The sequence below is a fragment of the Sminthopsis crassicaudata genome, chromosome 5, assembly GCF_048593235.1.
Source record: "Sminthopsis crassicaudata isolate SCR6 chromosome 5, ASM4859323v1, whole genome shotgun sequence".
In the NCBI taxonomy this organism is placed as follows: domain Eukaryota; kingdom Metazoa; phylum Chordata; class Mammalia; order Dasyuromorphia; family Dasyuridae; genus Sminthopsis; species Sminthopsis crassicaudata.
Window position 1 is genome coordinate 107,990,714 of NC_133621.1, and position 18,868 is coordinate 108,009,581.

The 18,868-nt window shown below is 36.9% G+C and overlaps 1 protein-coding gene across 6 annotated transcripts in view; it reads right to left on the bottom strand.

Annotated features, from left to right (window-relative positions):
* Window positions 1–18,868, bottom strand: part of CALD1 (caldesmon 1) — a 239,754-nt gene that overhangs the window by 138,297 nt on the left and 82,589 nt on the right. For 4 of the 6 annotated variants that reach the window (XM_074267871.1, XM_074267869.1, XM_074267864.1 and 1 more), the window contains exon 2: window positions 6,253–6,339. The gene's annotated coding sequence lies outside the window, so the exon portion shown is untranslated. The remainder of the gene's footprint in view (window positions 1–6,252; window positions 6,340–18,868) is intronic. The other 2 variants (XM_074267870.1, XM_074267865.1) reach the window with 1 other exon arrangement.

Below are 18,868 nucleotides of genomic sequence, written 5' to 3' on the forward strand. Positions count from 1 at the left end.
GGTGGGACCAACATTTGAATTAGAGTCTTCTGCCTTCATATCCAGTGATCTTTTTTTTTTCCTTCTGTAATATCACTTCTAAAAATTCAACCAAGCCTAAAGATAGGGAAGAAATATGATATGCTAGAAAGATTACTGTCCTTAAATCTACCCTTCTTGAGACAAACATTAGGACTAATACAGTAAGCTCTTAGCAAAGTGCCTGGCAAATATTAAATGCTATATAAATAGTAGTTGTTGTTATTATTTTCTGCCTAAGCTCTAATCTTTGCTGGCTAATCACTGCATGCCCAAGTTCCAAGTATCTATGAAATAATATTTCCTAGGTCTTTATTCTCATTCTTCAAGATGCTATGTATAAGTCACTGCCTATAAATATTTTTAAAGTGTTTAGCACAGTGCCTGACACACAGTAATTGCTCTATCAAGGCTGGCTAGTATTATTATAGTAGTAGTAGTTTAGTATAGTAGTAGTAGTAGTAGTAGTAGTAGTAGTAGTAGTAGTAGTAGTAATAGTAGTAGTAGTAGTAGTAGCTGTTGCTTTCATTTCCCTGGGTTTTAGTTTCCTCATGTATCATTCCATAGTTTTTTACCTAAAGACCTTTATCATCCCCACACCCATCTGAAAAATGTTCTAAGGCGGTTGTATTCCCAAAGAGGTAGGATGACCCTTCCGTGATGTATTCTTTACAGTAATTAGAAGCTCTGACTCAATATTAACATAGACCTTTTGATTCCCTCTTTAGCAATGAGGTTTCAGCCAAATATGTTAAAACCATTTAGCTGCTCTTTCCTCCGACAGGCAAAAAGCCAGTATCCTAAAATCACAGATCATTTGTATCATGTTGGCGTGAATATTCAGACTCAGTTCGTCTCCAAATTTTTAAAGTCAGACATAAAATGAATGATGACCATTTTGCTTTGAATTGGCAAAAAAAGAAAAAAAAACATATTGATAAATAGCAAAATACAGTAATAAGTACTTTAGCTTAGTACATTTAATAGAGTATATCTTCATAATTTGGAATCTGTTGGTTTCAAAGAGTGCATCTCTCTCTCTTTTTCTCTAATAAAAATAGGCCAATAACCCAGATTGTATTTGGCATCAAGAAGGAGCTAGGGTACTGAGAATGGTAGAAAGGAATTTGCCTAAGAATTTCCAGATTGGAAGAGTATACTTGACTAAGCTCTATCACCTGGAGTAAGGCAAAAGTCCAACATTAATTTAATTCAGTGAAGCAATTCAAATCAGAGAAATTTATTTGAAATGTGGCCAACCATATATATATTGGAGGTATACAGATTTTTACAAGGACTGATTTTTAGGTGAGATTCTGGTATTTCCTACTGAAAAACAAAGAAAAAAATTTTTTTTCTTTGCTATGTGCTCCCTGGGGGAAACAGGATAGAAATTTAGAATTTGGTTATTGTTTTCATTATCACTCCTGCCTTTTTTTTTTTGGCTAGGAACTGGAATTGCTGTCATTGTCTTCATTGTTCTCCCTATTGTGGCCAGGAATTGGAACTATCATCATTTTCATAGTTCTCTCTGCCTATTTTGGCTTCTCTTCCTGCCGGGGCAAACATGTCTTATCTGCTGTCATGGAGGTGCATTGTATACATGCATATGGAGTAGTTAGGAGCTGTGCTGAATTAATTAGATCTAGTAGTAGTTTGGTTTTGGAGCAAGGTGGTACTGACAATTACAATGGGAATTTGTCACTTCTATTTTGGCTCATTTTTTTCCCACTTGGAAAATGCAAAGTAAAATAGAAAAGTAGCATTTATTTAATGTTTTGCAAGCCATACTTACTTCTACATACATGGGAACTATTGTTATTAGTTTTTCCTATTTAATTCATGTTTAGTAATTGTTTATTTTGTGCAGTCTCTGAGGAATTGGAACTTTGCTCTTACCCTTTATCACCCCCATATCCATCTGACAAACAGCTAGCACATCCCCAAAGAGGTAGGATGGCGCTTTAGTAACAACTCTGACTCAGAATTAACATAGACAAAGTGTCTATCCTAATGGGATTTACAGTGCAGTTAGGGAAGGTGGTATATGTACAAAGAACTGTAATCCAAAATAAATTAAATATAAAATGGTATATGAGATCCAAGAGGGTAAACATGATTACCAACGAGAGGGAATCTAGGAAGGCTCCCCTATAAAAAGTGGCATTTGTTGTGCTTGTTGCTCATTTGTTTCAACTGTGATCCCACTTGGGGTTTTCTTTGCAAAGACACTGGAGTGCATTCCTTCTCCAGCTATTTTACAGATGAAATAAGTGAAGCAGACAGGGTTGGGTGACTTGCTCAGGGTCTCACAGATAGGAAGTGCCTGAGGCTGAATTGGGACTCAGAAGATGAGTCTTCCTGACCCCAGGCTTGAAACTCTATCTATTGAGTTACCTAGCTGCCCAAGGAATTTGAGTTAAGCTTTAAATTAAAGCAAGAATTCAACAAGATGGGAGGAGGGGAAGGTATCCTAAGCAGAGAGCTAGTAAAGTGGGGGTGACTCATATATGGAGGAGAACAAGTGATCCAGTCATGGAGGACTTTAAAAGAACCCAACAAATGTTCATTTTCCTCATAAGAGGAAATCATCTCGATCAATCTCGATCAATCTTGATCAGTTCTCACGATCACTTTTAGGCCACACTGGGCATGAAGTTTAGCTTAAAAAGCTCAGAGAGTCTTGTTCCACAAAACTCAAGAAGGAAAAGAGGTTTTCTTCTTTTTTTCCCCATCTGGCTCTTCCCCCAAATGGGCCCACTGTGATTGTAAAACCTCCCATTTACGGAGCTCTGTACTGATGATGGGGCCAGCTGGGTGCTTATAACTGGACTTATAAAAGCACTTCTTTTACACATTTTTGAGAAACATAGCCTTCTCTCTCAAGCTGATTGAAACCAATAGAACATAGGCTGCTTTCTCTGGATGCTTGCATTTGCTTAAAAGAAAATGCCAGCTGAGATAGTCATTGATGTGAAAGCAACAGCTAGTTCTCTTGCTCCCTCCTCCCCAAATTCCTTTCCCATTTTTATCTTGAAATACAATTCAAATTATGATTTGGACATCCCTAATTTAGCTCTGCATAACTGTGAGGAAAATTGAATTCTAACCCAGGTAATTGTAGGGAAAACCTAGAATTCTAGAGTCAGGAAGGGATGTGGAGAATATAGAAGTCTTTTAAAGAGAGTTCTTTTATTTATTTATTTGCTTGTTTATTGATTTTTGCTGAGGCAATTGGAGTTAAATGACTTGCCCAGGGTCACACAGCCAGGAGGTGTTAAGTGTCTAAGGGTAGATTTGAACTCAGTTCTCTCCTGACTTCAGGGCTAGCACTCTATTTCACTACTTAGCTGCCCAAGAGTTCTTATAAGAAAGGGAAATGAGTAGAATATGTTCACAGAGAACTTACTTAGGAATCAATAGATTTTGATAAAGGAGGTTTTGTAGATATCATTCAGTCCCACCCTTTCATTCTTCAGATGAAGAAACAGAGAAGAAAAAAGCTGATTTCCCAAAGACACTCAGAAATGAGGGTTATGGTCATGAGTCATCCCTGTGATGTCATTCATCATGACCTCAAATCCAGTGACCTTCAGTCTTTTATTGATCTTTTCTACACATAAACATATATTTTGTCAGTTCAATATATCCGTGACCTGAGCAAGATAAGCATTCAATTAGGCACTGATTGATCAATCAGTCAAAAAGTTTTGCTTGAGCGACTACTATGCACCAGCTCACAACTAGATAAACAAAGACAAGGGTCAGACAATCTCTGCTTTTGGGAACCTTATATTCTGTGGAGATTGGTAAAAGGTAGTAGGAAAGCAACTTGTGCATTTTTAAGAAAGTAAAGAAATGCAAAGTAGTTTAAGGAAAGAGGGCACTTGGAAGGATTGTCATTCAGTTTCAGTCATGTCTGACTCCTTGTGACCCCATTTGGACTTAGAAAAGATACTGGAGCAGTTTACCATTTCCTTCTCAAGCTCATTTTATAGATAAGGAAACTGAGGTAGGATTAAATGATATGCTTAGGATCACATAGCTAGTAAATATCTGAGGACAGATTTAAACTCAGAAAGATGAATCTTTCTAACTTCAGGTCCTGGAACTCTATCCACTGAGTCACCTACCTGCCCTTGCAGGAATCAGAAAAGGTTTAATGTAAAGGTAACAATTTATAATGAGCCTTAAGGGAAGTAAAAGATTCTACCAGGTAACAGGAGACAGAGCATTGCGGGGATTGTGGCAGTAAGTTCAAAGTGTTATCCCTATATTATAGATGAAGAAACTCAAATATATGCAAGTTTAGTCACTTATCCATCATCACACAACTAATTAGTTTCAGAGATAAAATTGAAATTCATGTCTTCCTATTTCCAAGTTCAACATTTTATTAACTATACCATGTGATCTCTTCCAAAATATTTTACAAAGGAGTTTATATTTTAAACTGCTCTTCACTTTGTCTGCCATTTTTCTCCACTCGGCAAAGAAGTCAAGTGATTTCTTAGATCTTTTGGTCTCTTTTTGTTGTGATGCAGTTATACAATTTAAATTTTCTTAGAAAATGGTAATAATCTGTCTTGATATTTGTTCTTTCATCCATTTCTCATTTTTCAGCAGCTTGTTTAGGCTAGTCAGTCAATAAACATTTATATGTCAGACACTGTGTGAAGTCCTAGTCAAGTTGGTCAATTTGGATTTGCCTAAGGAGCTGACCCCATCCCCTTCTAATTTGTATCCGTCTCCATATTTGTTCTAACAAGTCAGTAGTTAGATGGCACACAGATGAATGATTCAAGAATAATGTCACATCAGTAACTAATGATTTCTTGCCCTGGAAGATACTGTTGGTGATTGCAGGTTTAGCATTTCCTTTAGTTCTAAAATAAAATAATAGATAGATGTGAGACTTTTGCACACTTTGCAAGCCTTTGGCTTCTTGTTTCTTACTCTTGAGCCAAAGTTTCTGAAATAATTTTTCCCCTTCTCCCTATGCCCACCTTTACATTTAAGTCATGAGGTACTCTTTTATTGACTAAATTTGAAGTGTTTTCTTGCGTTCTTTATAGCTATTTCTACTTCTTCATCCTCTAATTGCAATTATCTCCATGCTATCTATCCCACCCCTCCTTCAAAGTATGTATTGGAGGCACTGCAGTGATCAAAGTGGCAATGATCAAGAATCTCATGAATGCGTTTTTGTTTTTTTTTTTTAAGCCCCATCTTTATTTGTCTCTCCAAGGAAAATCTGTGATATATCCTTTCATTTAACAACAACTACCTTTCATCTTTTGGTTTCATTTATAGTGAGAATGTAAATATTCATCACCAATAGGTACTTTTGCTTTTGGTCACTGGACAAGTGGCTTACATGTACAAGACCAATAATTAAGCTAATGTTTTAGACAGTCTAAAGTCTACGTGACTTTGGGCATTCCCCTGCCCCCTTTGTGACACATTTTAGAACTTGAAGCCCTAAATAGAATTGGTTTTTTTGACCCTGATATTTCAGAACTGCGTGATCATATGTCTCTCTGATCTTCATCTTTTCTCTATAAAAATGGGGATAAGGATATGCCCTCCTTTATCACAGCATTGTAGTGAGAAACATGGCTTTAAAGAGTTTAAAGAGTTATAGAAATGTAAACTATTACTACTATAAAAAGAGCTAGAGAATCTACTTCTATACCCTCCTTCTCTTTGTCTCCCTGAAGGCATGAATGACAGAGATTGGGGCCCAACAACAGGTGGGGGAAAAAAAGGAAAAAAAGATGACTTAGATGAGAGATTCATATCTAAGTGGAGAAAAAAAGTTTGGGAAAACAGAAAATAAATAGTTCAGTAGTTGTGTCATGTGGACAAGATCGGTGCTCTGATGTCTCTTGTTGATCACTTTCTGTCATTACACTCATCATTTAGTCATGTCTTTTTTTGGAACGAAACCAAGAAAGGGAGCGTAGCGTGATAAAAGATCCATTATATTTGGATTGGATTTAGAAGCTGCAAATCTTTATAACTATCTAGCCATGTAACCTGTATTACACTTCCTGCTTAAAGTTGCTTATCTAACCTATACCAACTGAAATTCCTCCCAATGTCCTAGAGAACATTCCTAGACAAGATATGCCTGAAGGCATCAAAGAATGAGATCACACAAATAATACTACAAAAATAGTAAAAAAAAAAAAATGCAAAAAACACAAATATCACACAAAATATGCTACTCACAACTAAGCAATCAGATGCTCACGTTTAGACCAAATGCTCAATTCCTGATGGATTTGAAATGATGATTCCAGAAATCTTTAGTGATACCTAGGTAGAAAGGAAGATTAAAATAAAGTTAATTTTGTATAAAATAGACGATCTTTTGAAATGCATTTTTGGTGGTTGTTACAAGTCATTCCACAAAAATGTAATTTATGAGGCTATTACAATTTTGATTTTTCATAGGAATGGAGTCATTAATACAAAAAAGAGGATACAAAAATTGTTTTATATCTGATTATAGAGTCTGTTGGAGATATTTCCAAGGCTTGGTAACTTTTCTAATGGTCTTAAATGACATTATAATTCATGATGCAAAACAAAATACAAGAAATAAGGCCAGTTTGATTTAGCTGGAAAGGGAAACTGGTTACTCTGGCTTTTAGTTGTTGAAAGAGTATATATTAAAATTTTGTGCTCCCTAAATTTTGGTGGACTGGGTGCTACAGTGTCCCTTGGTGCGTCAGAGTTACAATAGCCCAGTCTCATGTACAGATCTAAAAAGATTACTCTTTTTAAACTATCAATGCTTTCTCTCATGCTCTCCCTGAAATTCAGAGAGATTCCATTCAACACCTACATAGTCAGACTGACACTGACACAGAAGAACCTGAGAATCTGAATACTTTAGATTGGCCATAGGAAAAGATTGACCCAAAATGAGCAAAAAACCAGAAGGGATTTACGTTTAGTGTTGATATGGGAGGAGGACCCAATAGGGCACAATTCCTCCTTAAGAAGGTTTGTGGAATCGTAATTGGAATTCCAATCCTGATCCTTTATCTTGAGCTCTACCCTGGAAGTTTAGAGAAAACTACCTTGGAAAAGAAGACAGCCCATTCTTGCAAGGGGGCTATCTTAACCTCAAAACCTATATCTGGTCCCTCTCCCCCATCTTGTGGGAGTTGCCATTGGACTATGTCTGGCCTCCCATTAGATTGCCCTTTGTGTCTCTTCCTGCCCCCCATCCCCAAAACCAAACTGCATTTTCCTCAGGTACTTTTTTTCAAGTTCTCATTTTATAATATTTCCCCAAGTGCAAAAAAATAGGCTTGATAAATATCCATTAAATTGAATCACATTTGTGTGTGCATGTGTTTCTCTTCAAAACTTCTTACAGTTTGTGTGAAAAAAAAAAAAAAAAACCAAAAACAAACAAACAAACAAAAAAAAAAAAACCCAAAGACTGCAGCTGTATACAACCTGAGAGAGTCTGTGAATCCATCGCTAGCAAGTTTAGTATCTCCTTATATAACTTGCTTCCTTTCCCCTGATGTTTTAATTTTTTAATGGGGGTAGGGAGGAGAGAGTAGAGATAAAAGGAAATATTTTACTACTCGTCAGAGAAAAAATAATGCTATAAATCAGATGTTATAATGTGTGTCTGTATGTGTTCATGCCAGCATATTTGTGAATTTTTCAGAGAGCAGTAGAAAGGGTGGGAGAAACGATGCAAAAATATGCAAAGTGACAATAAATTGAAATTTACCTTGAGAATTTCCCTCTCTTTCCAAGTTCAGATTTAGAAGTTTAGCACTTTTGGTCTCGGGGAAAAAATCACCAAGAAGCTCGCTAAGCCCAGGCTTACTGTGCCAGCTCTCTCCATGACCTTGGAAGTAAGTCCACTGGCGTGCCCAGTGCCCCCATTACTCATCATGCCCCCTGCGGACTGAGCCAGCCCAGTGGCAGTCACCACAGTATACGGTCCCAGCTCTGTGCTGACAGGCTTGTGGGTATGGGAAGGAATCAGAGAAAAAGAAGCAGGGAGTCACAGATGGTCAGGCTTAGTGGGATGAGTAGTGTCTTGCTCTTCTCCATCACTATCTCAGCTAGTGGCAAGCAGCCAATCGCTGCTTATTGCTCCTTTGATCTAGTTCTCTGTGTACCCTGGCATGGAAAAAGCATACTTGATTTTATGTGAAAGTATTCCCTATGGAAGTACTGAATTATAGCACAAGGAGGAATTCTTATACTCTTTATCTAGATCACTTTTCCTCCAACTATAAAACTAATGATCTTCTCAATGCCCCCAGGAAGCCTCTGCTGGCAGCTCTCCACCAGCATCAGGAACAGCACATGGCATCTTTCTAAATCAGAGATCAGCAAACTTTTAAGGGAAGGAAGGGAAAAAAACCCCACATTTTTAAATAATCTTAGAATATTACTTCAAAAGAGCTTTATTCTTTTTATAAACTGGTATTTCAGTGGATTTGTGAGTAAGTTGATTCAGGGATTCCCTTCAGTTAGTCTCCTCTAGGAACCAGAAGTCAGGTCTTCAAGAAGATTTTAAATAGTCTTCTCCCATTATAATATATTATAATTATGATATATAACAGATTAGCTAATTGGTCTTTTGGAAGGCAAAGAAGAGGTGTCCCCAATAAGTATGGGAAATATAGAGAAAAGAAGAAGCAAATTTAGGAGAAAGGACAAATGGCAGTAGCAGCAAGAGGAAGGAATTACCAAAAAAGCAGCAATGACAAAGATGAAGAATCCTAAAGGTTAGGTGTTATTTGAAGCTTAGAGTTTTTGAACATGATAGGGAGAAGAGAAGTAGTATCTCCTAGTGGAGAGAATTCTAGAGGTGGAGACAAGTTGGGCTGAACCCTGGCTTTGCTGGGGTTGGACCATATGAACTTGGAAGGCTCTCCCAGGTCTGTATCTATGATCCTATGAGTCTGAGAAAGTCTAAAATTGAGATTTTCTCACCCACATTTATTTATCAGTGGAGGTTATCAGGTATTTTCATGTTAATGAGGTGAGTCAACATTCTCTTATAAATCATTCTTCTATTTGGTTGAAATATTCCAATGGTATGTACTTAAATCTGTAAATCTACTTAAACTTTAAAACTACTTGAAGAGTTGCCTTCTTTCAGCCCTTGTTCTAAGAAAAAAATTATATGTGTGTGTGTGTATACATATAAATGAAAAAATATTGCTAGTTCCTGTTATAAGAAATGGCTGAAATCCCACCTTAAAGTTGTTGACACAAGCACTTACAACATTTTTCCCTTTTGGTGGTTGGAGGCAGGCTCCAAATGAAAGCTAAAAAGTCTAGGATTGTGGGGAATCATCTATATCTTTTGGCATTAGAGAAAATTCAGTTAAGGACTCTCTTAAAGTGATTTATTTACTGTTCTGAAGTACAAAAACCCAGGTTCAAATCCCACCTTGCTACTTGTACAAATTTTACAAGTTCTTCATTTGTAAAATGGGAAATTGGACTAGATGAAACCCTTTCCAGCCCCACAACTATAATTTTATAATCATACAACAACTAGGTTTTAATTCATTTTATCATTCTTTCTGTCAGAGCTGTGACTAGAGTGGAGCATGGGGTTTTGCCATCTCTTAAAGGTTCTGACATTCTTCCATCCCTTTTCTAAGAGTCTGTGACTGTCTGGCATACAGTAAGCCTGTTCTTGCTACATCATGGGTTTGGAGAGATCACTATCTTGGGCTCCTAAACCACTACTGAGCTCCTCTCTGTCTTCTTCTCCAAAAACCCTCTAAAAAATTAAATTGGGATGGGCATGGCTTGGGAGGGAGTGGGTTAGACTCTGGGAACCAATCTTTTCTCCCAGAGTGGCTGTTCCTGAATGTAAGGAGCTTCCATGAAAGCTGAACCATTCACTGAAGTCACGGGTCTGATGGCCAACATACGATTACAGGGTTAGAAAATTTACAGTTGGAAAGGGCCTTCAAAGCTTTTTAGTCCAATATTCTCATTTTATAGATGAGCAAACAGGGGTCCAGATAATCTAAATGACTTGCTCAAAGCTGCAGAGGTATACAGAGGCAGGATGGATATGAATTTAGGTCCAATGACTCCAAATCCAGCACTCCATCTAGAGTTTGTGTTTGTGTGTGACTGTTTATGTTTGTGTATGAGTGTGTGTATGTGTGTTCCTTCCCCAGTAAAGGCTTCCCACATTGAGTTTTTTGGGGCTTCTTTCTTCCCCCTCAAGGAGCAATGTTTGGGAGTTTGTTCTCTTAGAGCCAAAATTTCTCCTCAAAGTATCTTTCCCAAATCTATACTTTTCCCAGGTTTCAGAATTGCCAATTATGGCTCTTTCATATATTCATAGCTTCTCGATTCTAGGATGCACATTTATGTAAGTCACCACCATCATCAAAATTCTCTGACCATTTGCTATGTTCTTCCAAAATGAAGGTAATTTTGCTGATCCACCAATGGCATTTATGCTTTTGAGCTGTTTCCCCAGGAGTGGAAATAAAGTGACATCAAATGACTCTCTATTATCTTAATCCCTTTTGGAGGAGTGGCTTATGTTTGAAGTAAGATTGGTCAGACTTAAAAGCTTGCTTGGAAACTATTGGAAGGAACGAAGTGATTTATTGTGATTCAAAGCATTTATTTGAAGTGCTGGGAATCTTCTAGACAAAATAATTGCCAAAATATAACTTCTAGGAGTTAAGAATAGGATCAGGGATCAGGGGCTGGCTCTATCCCATCAATGTTGGGCTATATCCATGAATGATCCTCTCTTCAAAGAGCAGAACTTGGAAGTGATGGATTGTGGAGATGGCTATCTAAGTGCTTGGAAGGTCAAGAATTTTCCTCATCTTCTTCTGTATAAACCCAAAATGTGTGGGTGGATGTAAACCCAATCTATGGGGTTGGAGATATGGCAGAAGGTTTTAAAATAACAAGAATGAAATTCTGCAAGAGATAGTTCTCAGAATCAGGAAAAAAAATGGTAAGAAGTTATTTCAAAGCTTTGCCTGGCAGAAATTCATATCATCTGTGGGAGTGGAAACGAAAATAAAATACTTAAAATAGATATATGAGATTCATCAAGAATGAGTCAGAAACAATAAAACATTAGTGACTGTCTCTTGCAATGCTGCAAATGTTTTTGGTTTTAAATTTCATTGAGAAGTGGGGGAAATGCCCTATCTTAAGAATTTTTGTTATCTAAATAAATATTATCTGGCTGTGTGATCCCTGAATAAGTTATCTTACAGTTCTGGATCGCATTTCCCTCATCTATAACATAAGGGGGTTGGTCTAAATCATCTCTAAGGACACTTCTTGTTCCAAAATTCTATCACTTTGTGATTATATGTCCTTTTAAGGAAAAACCACTTTGTTACCCAATTTATCAACTGGCCTTCTTATTGCCATCCTAAAAAGCCACTGTGTAAAGTCAAGTCAACAAGCATTCACTAGGCACTTACTATGTGCCAGGTATTGTGTTCAGAGAGGCAATGGGGGAAGTGGTAGTACAGAAAAAAAAATGAAAAAAATAAAAAAAATCCACCTTTGATGGCAAGGAGCTCACTGTCTGATGTATAATGCTGATAGAACATACTTTCCCAAGTCTCCTCTTTTAGCAACTGGTAGCACAAACTGCATCCACACCCCTCTCTGGAGTTCCCTTTCCCAACACTCATCTATTTCCAGCCCTAGGAAGGGAAATGCCGAGCCATTTGTGGCCGCCGACACAGACATTTCTCTGTATATCTGAGAAGTGCCAAAAAAAAAAAAAAAAAAAAAAAAAAAAAAAAATCAAGGCATATTCTTACTGAAGGATTTAATAGAATTGGGTGGTCACCATATGTAGACAAACTAGAAAAAATGAAGCTTGTAATTAGGACAAAGACCAAGATATTTCAGTCTGCAAAATTATGAAGGATATGAAGACGTGGGACTTCAGTGAAAAAATCCTGGAATTGTAGAAAAAGTAGATGTTCCTGGAAGCTGGAAGGATCGTTTTAAATAAATAAAAGGGCTGTACTGCTTTATGTGGTAAGTAATAAACCTATGGGGCAGTCAGGGAGCACAGTACCAGGCCTGAAGTCAGGGAAGACTCATCTTCCCGAGTTCAAATCCAGCTTCAGACACTTACTAGCGTGTGACTGGGCAAGTCACTTAACCCTGCTTACCTCAGTTTCCTTTTCTGTGAAATGAGCCGGAGAAGGAAATGGCAGACTGCTCTAGTTTCTTTGCCAAGGAAACCCCAAACGGAATCACAAAGATTCAAACATGATTAAGACTACTGACTAGCAACAAATAAACATATGCAAATTATTAATCCTAAGAGGTATATAAATTCCAAAGAAGTTTCATTGGAATACTTGATGATAGATATTATGAGAGAACATATTATGAATGGATTGCAGGCCAAACAGAGGCAGGAAGGCTGGGTTCCAGTCTTGCTTCTGACATAATCATCCATCCCAGGAGAATCATAATATACTAGTTAGCATTTATATAATGCTTTAAGACTTACACAAATTATCTCATTTGATATTCTCAACAACTCTAGGAGGTAGGTGCCATTATCATTCCCATTTTACAGATTAGGTTAAGTGACTGCTCAGGGTCACACAACTAGTGTCTGAGGCAGGATTTGAATATATATATATATATATATATATATATATATATATATATATATATATATATATATATATATATATATATATATATATATATATATTATAGTCTAGCACTTTATCTCCTGTTCACATCTTTGTTCCCCAGACAACAGGGAAGAGCATTTGTGACTCCTCCTGTACCCCACTGCTTAGGAGATCCTAAAAGTCACATGAAGAATTGGTTCTTTTCTCCCCAGCTTTTGGCTTCCTTCCACTCTCAGGTAAAATTCCCTGTGGGCTCCTTCCTCCTTAAGGTTTATATGATCTCAGATTCCAGCCCACGGACTGGTAATGAAAATAAAATACTTGAAATAAACAAGAGGAGTAGCTCATGTTTATATATTGCTTTATGGGTTGCAAAGAGGTTTTCCTTATAATAATCTTCTGAGGTAGGTAGTATAAGTCATTATTGTTCCTATTTTATAGATAAGAAAACTGAAGTCTAAAGATTTGGCATTTAATAAGAATGATTCAATAACAAAAAAATTAAAAGGCATTTCTTGTAATCTGGTCATTTGGGGCTTTTTAAATATTAAAATAAAAAAATAGGGAATAAGACAAGTTATCAGATAATCTAAAATGTTCCTATTATTCAAGTCACTCAATGAATCACTAACCTTTTATTGCTTTAAAGCAAAATATTATCAACAAAATGGTCTGAGCAGAGCCTCTAGCTAGTAGACTTTCAGTTATCATGTCTTCTTCCCAATGGGGTATTCTTCCCTGACATGAGTGTCTTTGGCCCACTCTGGAGCCAGTTTTATCAGTGGCTGTTGCGCCAAAGCCTGAATCTCCCATTCTCATTTCAGTCTTTCCACAAAGTTACCTCCCTTGTTCACTGCAAAGGGTCCTCATTCTCCAATATGCACAGACATAGCATGTCTCCCTTATGTCAGAACCTCTGATTGTGTCCTATGGAGCACAAGAACTCGGGGTTCCTTGAAAATGGAATCTCCCCAAAATTAAAAAAAAAATTAATTTTTAAAAAAGGAATCCCAAATTATGGGGACAAGACTCCTACAAGATCCTGCATAAGTGTCTCTTGCTATGGAATTATCCTATTTTCCCTCTTAGGTAATGTTCCTTAGCAAGCTAGGAAAACAGGATTGATAGCATTACTAATAACTACATACCTCGCCTAAATGTCTCTGTTCATTAGTGATGTCAGATAAGTAGAATATGTCCTGGTGTATTAGATTCCAAGTTGTTTCCTGTCTGTTATTCTATATATGCTCTTGATTCCCGTAAGAGGATTTTAGTTTGGGGACAATTAGGTGGTGCAGTGGATAGAATACTGGTCTTGAAGTTAGGAGGACTTCAATTCAAATCCAGCCTCAGATTTTTGACACTAGCTGTTTGATCTTGGGAAAGTCACTTAACTCCAATTGCCTCACCAGAAAGAAAAAAGAAAAAAAAAAAGAAATATAAAAGAAGAATATTTTATTTGGATGTCTGAATATCCTGGCAATGAGCATGGGTGACACATTAATGAAATATAATTTGAATTCTCAAATTTTGTAACTTTGAAATAAACATGGCTTTATTACAGAATTAATTTCAGTTCAGATCATGTCCTATATCTATATTCCTGAGCTCCAACACATCTCTACAAGATAAGAAAGATGTTTGTAGCAAGCTGTGTAAACTCCAAGCAGCTAATAATAATTTTTTAAAAGAACAAGGTACTTGTAAATAGAGAATTGCCGTGTATATCACACAGAGAAAGAATGATAGAATTATAAAGTCAGGAAGGAGCTTAAAGATTCACACAGTAGGCACTTAATAAATGCTTAACTTGATTTTTTAAAAGTCTGTGACCCTATGATCTGGGTTTTCTTGACCTCACTGCACAATCTATACTGTCCCAGGAGAAAACAATGGCAAGAGGCTATTAATCAGATATTGTGTCATACAGAAAGGGGTTTTGGCTGCTCCTAGTCCGTTTGGGGAGAGAATGCCTGGGGCTGAGATGGGGGGAGACAGCACAGGGTGATCAGGGCTTAAGATGTGGTGAGCAGGAGGAATGGATTCATGATAAAGGCATGTTTATGAATAGAGCAGCTACGTAGGGGAGGTTAACCTAGTGGCAGGAGGAGAGAAAGGCTCGTTTTATAGATGAGGAATAGGGAGAGCATAAGGGAGAAAGGAAGGGAAGGTTGTCAAGGAATACTGGTGTAGAGGGAATCCTAGGGAAATGTAATGGGCACTGGTTCACAGGAAAATAAATTCAGAAAAGGGAGGGATCTTTGAAAAACTTATCTGTTCCTCCTCTCTTTTTACAGATGAGTAAATTGAAGCCCAGAGAGGTAAAGACTCTTTGCTATAGTCGCACAGCAAGTAAGAAACAGAACCTGAATCTGAACCCAGCTCCTCTGGCTACAAATCCAGCACTTTCCTTAATCGGGGTTATTTGATATCAAAGTTACTTAATGTCAGATTAAATTATTCAAAATCCTCTAATATCTGGCTTCAACCTAGGAAAGTGCCAGTTGGGTTCCCATGATCTGAGGAACGAAAAGGCAATAACTATGGGAATAGATCAGGATTCCTCTCCACCAGCTACATAAAGGATAATTTGGAGGGGAAGTGAAAATGAGGAAGGAATGTAGTCCAAGAGGAGTCCAGTTGTCCAGAAAAAAGTAAAGCAGGCCTGAATTTGGATGATACAAGTTAAATCAACAAACACTTACTATGTGGCCGCTGTGCTAAACATTGGAAAACAATGTATTAGGAAAGGGATAGTGTAAAATGCAAAAGAGAGAAGAAGATTAAACATTATGAGGATTTAGAAGCAAGATGGATTCTATCTGGTGAGGAAGAAGCAGCATTTGAGTGTGTTTTCATCAAAGGAATATCCATGAATTGCTCTCTACCAAATGTGTCTGAGGTCAAGAGTTTGCTTGCCTGGATCTCCACCCATTCTCTATTGCCACGTTGTGCCCGTTTGCCTGTTAAGATATACACCTTTAGACTGATGCTGATGATACTTTCCTTGACTGTCTTTAATCCCTAGTGCATCAGTCTGGAATAAACCACTGCTCTTTATAATGCATAGAGTTCATCTCAAAAAATTAAGATATAGATAGTTTTCAAATTAAAATTAACCCATATGGATATAATAAGTGGAATTCCACGAGGACTGATAAGTTTTATTCTTCTTTGTACCATATATCCATTTATCCATCTACCCATTCAACTATTCATCTATTCATCCATCCCATCTAACCATTCATCTATCGATCCATCTATCTACCTCCTCTCTTATCAGTAGTGCAGGCCTGTGAGTTCATACGTTTGGGAGAATTTGTGGTACGAAACTCTCTAGCAATGTAGATCATCAACTTATCTGTAACATATTCTTGGAGAGTATAAATTGGTAACCTACAAGATTAGATAATTTACTTCTGGATATATAGTAAATATGTTTAAGAAACAAGAACATAGGTCTTCCCGATTGCAATATTAGTTATCTCTTCACTACATTATATTACTTTATTAGTGAATTTGTCCACAAGCATATATAAAGCATTTTCTATGGACCAGACAGTGGTTTAAGAGCTAAAAATACAAAGAAAGGCAAAAATATGGTCCCTGTCCTTTGTTATTGCTGTTCAGTTATATTTCAGTTATGTCCCCCATTTGGGATTTTTTTGGCAAAAAGACTGGAATGGTTTCCCATTTTCTTCTCCAGTTCATTCTACAGATGAGGAAACTGAGACCAAGAGGATTAAATAACTTGTCCAAGGTCATACAATTACTAACTATTTGAGACCATATTTGAACTCAGCAAGAAGACTCTTTCTGACCGCTGGCCTAGTATTCTATCCACTGAGACATCTAGCTAATGATGGAGATAATGTGCAAAAACTATATTTATATAATATACATTCAGAAAGGCAAACTCAGAAAGCTAGTGAAGGTAGAGTGAGTAGTGGAGCAAGAAAGATCCTTATAAGGTAGATTAGAGCTAAATCTTAGCTTTATATGTCTATATCTATTTAGTGCTCTAAAATTTGTAAACTACCTACTGCGTGCTGGAATAAGGTAAAAAAAATGAGTCTCTGCCTTCAAGGAGCTTTTATTCTAGACTTAATTACCCTTCTTATTAGTGATTCCTTTCTCCTCATATCATATTTTGGTTATTTATTGGTTCAATTAGAGTCCACCTCTCTCTCTGACATTAGAATGTCAGAAACTAGTTTTCACTTTGTCTTTGAATTCCTACTGCCTTGCACATAATGGGTGCTTGATAAATGTCTATTGCATGAATACTGTGCATTCTGTGAATAGAAGTCTACATTCATAGCTTTGGTTAACAAAACATTAATACTAGAAACCTTCTCATTATCCAAAAGGACCTGGTAGCAAAAGTGAGATAATTTTGATTCAGTCATCTTAGAGGCATGTCCTTATTTTTCCAGGCTGAAGAATTTGAATATTCTTACTTTAACCTGTAGTTGAGAAAGATAGTATGGATTGCCAGCTTCTGTAAGATCATGTGTAGTTTGGGTTTTTACCCATTGTCATCTTTAACTTTACATCTTTTCAAGAACCTAGTTCAGTGCTCTGCACATAGTAGGTACTTAATAAATGTTTAAATCCAGTATTATCCTCAGTGCCTAACAATGCATCTAGCTGGAACTCAATAAATGTGTGAGGATGATGAAATGTCATTAACTCTCTACTCCTCAAAATATTTAGAGCTGAGTGAGGTTTTGTTAAGTGACTCAACTTCCTCTCTGTCCTAATGAAGAAAAAAATAAAAAAAAACAGTTTCAAAGAAATGAAATTAGTTGTCCCAGATCACAAAGGCAATGTGTCACAGTCAGGAGTCCTCTGACTCCAAATCCAATGCTCTTTCCAGGATCCTGATCTTCCTTGGTTCACTGAATTCCTTTTACACTACCTCTTTCTTGAGATGAGGCAATCATACAATATTCCAGGTGTAGATGTAGCATGCTTTTATAAACAAGTCAAGATAGTGTTTTCTGTTTTATTTCTGAGATCAGCAGCACCAGCTTCCAATAAAGAAGGAGTTTTTGTGTGTTGAGAGCAAAGAGAAGCCTTTCAGACACTGACATCAGCTACTTTCCCATGAGAAGCCCAGAAATCTTGCCATACCATAAATAGCTTTCCCTTTTCTATTTCCTGCAGACAAGCAGGGAATTTTTCAGAGCCCAAAAACAAACATCTAAATTCTCCTTCTAGCACATGCAACTTTTGATTGATGTTTCTCTAACCAGACTTTTATAAAGAGATACCGATTAGATATAGACACCTATTTGCTCCCTACCAGAGTTTCCTGATCTTGACAGTTTGATTGCTGTGACCTCTACCTGTTCCCTATTGCCAAACTCCCTGATACCACAAGTTTCTGTTTGCTTGTTAGGACATACATATCTTGACTGATGCTGCTGGAAGTTTCCTTGACTGTCTCCTGGCCACAGTAGATCTGTCTGGTCTCTAAACGCCAGGTGTGTATAAATGGATATACACAAACATGTGCACACACACACACACACACACACACACACATATATGTATATATATATATATATATACATATATGTGTGTGTGATATATATACACATATATATGTGTGTGTGTGATATATATATACATATATATATGTGTATGTGTGTGTGTGTGTAATCTGTATCATAGCTCTATTGGCACACATAAATACAATTACATCCTGTAAAGATATATCCTTAAATTTAAGTAAAAGGAAAGAAAGATTTAAGTCAATCAAAATAATATTATAGACTATTTCTTAATGAAATAATAGTCCAATTTAATAATACAGAAGAATGTCAATAAATGGGCATATTATTGTGACTCCTATATATCAAAGCCTTCTTTTTCTTCCATTATGTGATATTTATGTACTAATTCATAATGATTATCTCTTCCTCCTCCAAATTTAGTCTCTGAATCTCCTTCTCTAAGCTACAATCTTAATACATTTCAGAATTCTTTGAAGGACCTGACAATTCCCTTTCCCACCTTTGCCATAGCAGTCCCCCTGACAGTGTAGACTAAGGGATTGAGTTACTCCATTTTCTGTGCTTCAGGAACAAGGAACAGCCTGTGTCTATGTAAGTAAAATAAGTTGGAAATGATCATAAATTTTGTCCTTGCCAATAGCCAATACAAACAGTCCCAGCCCT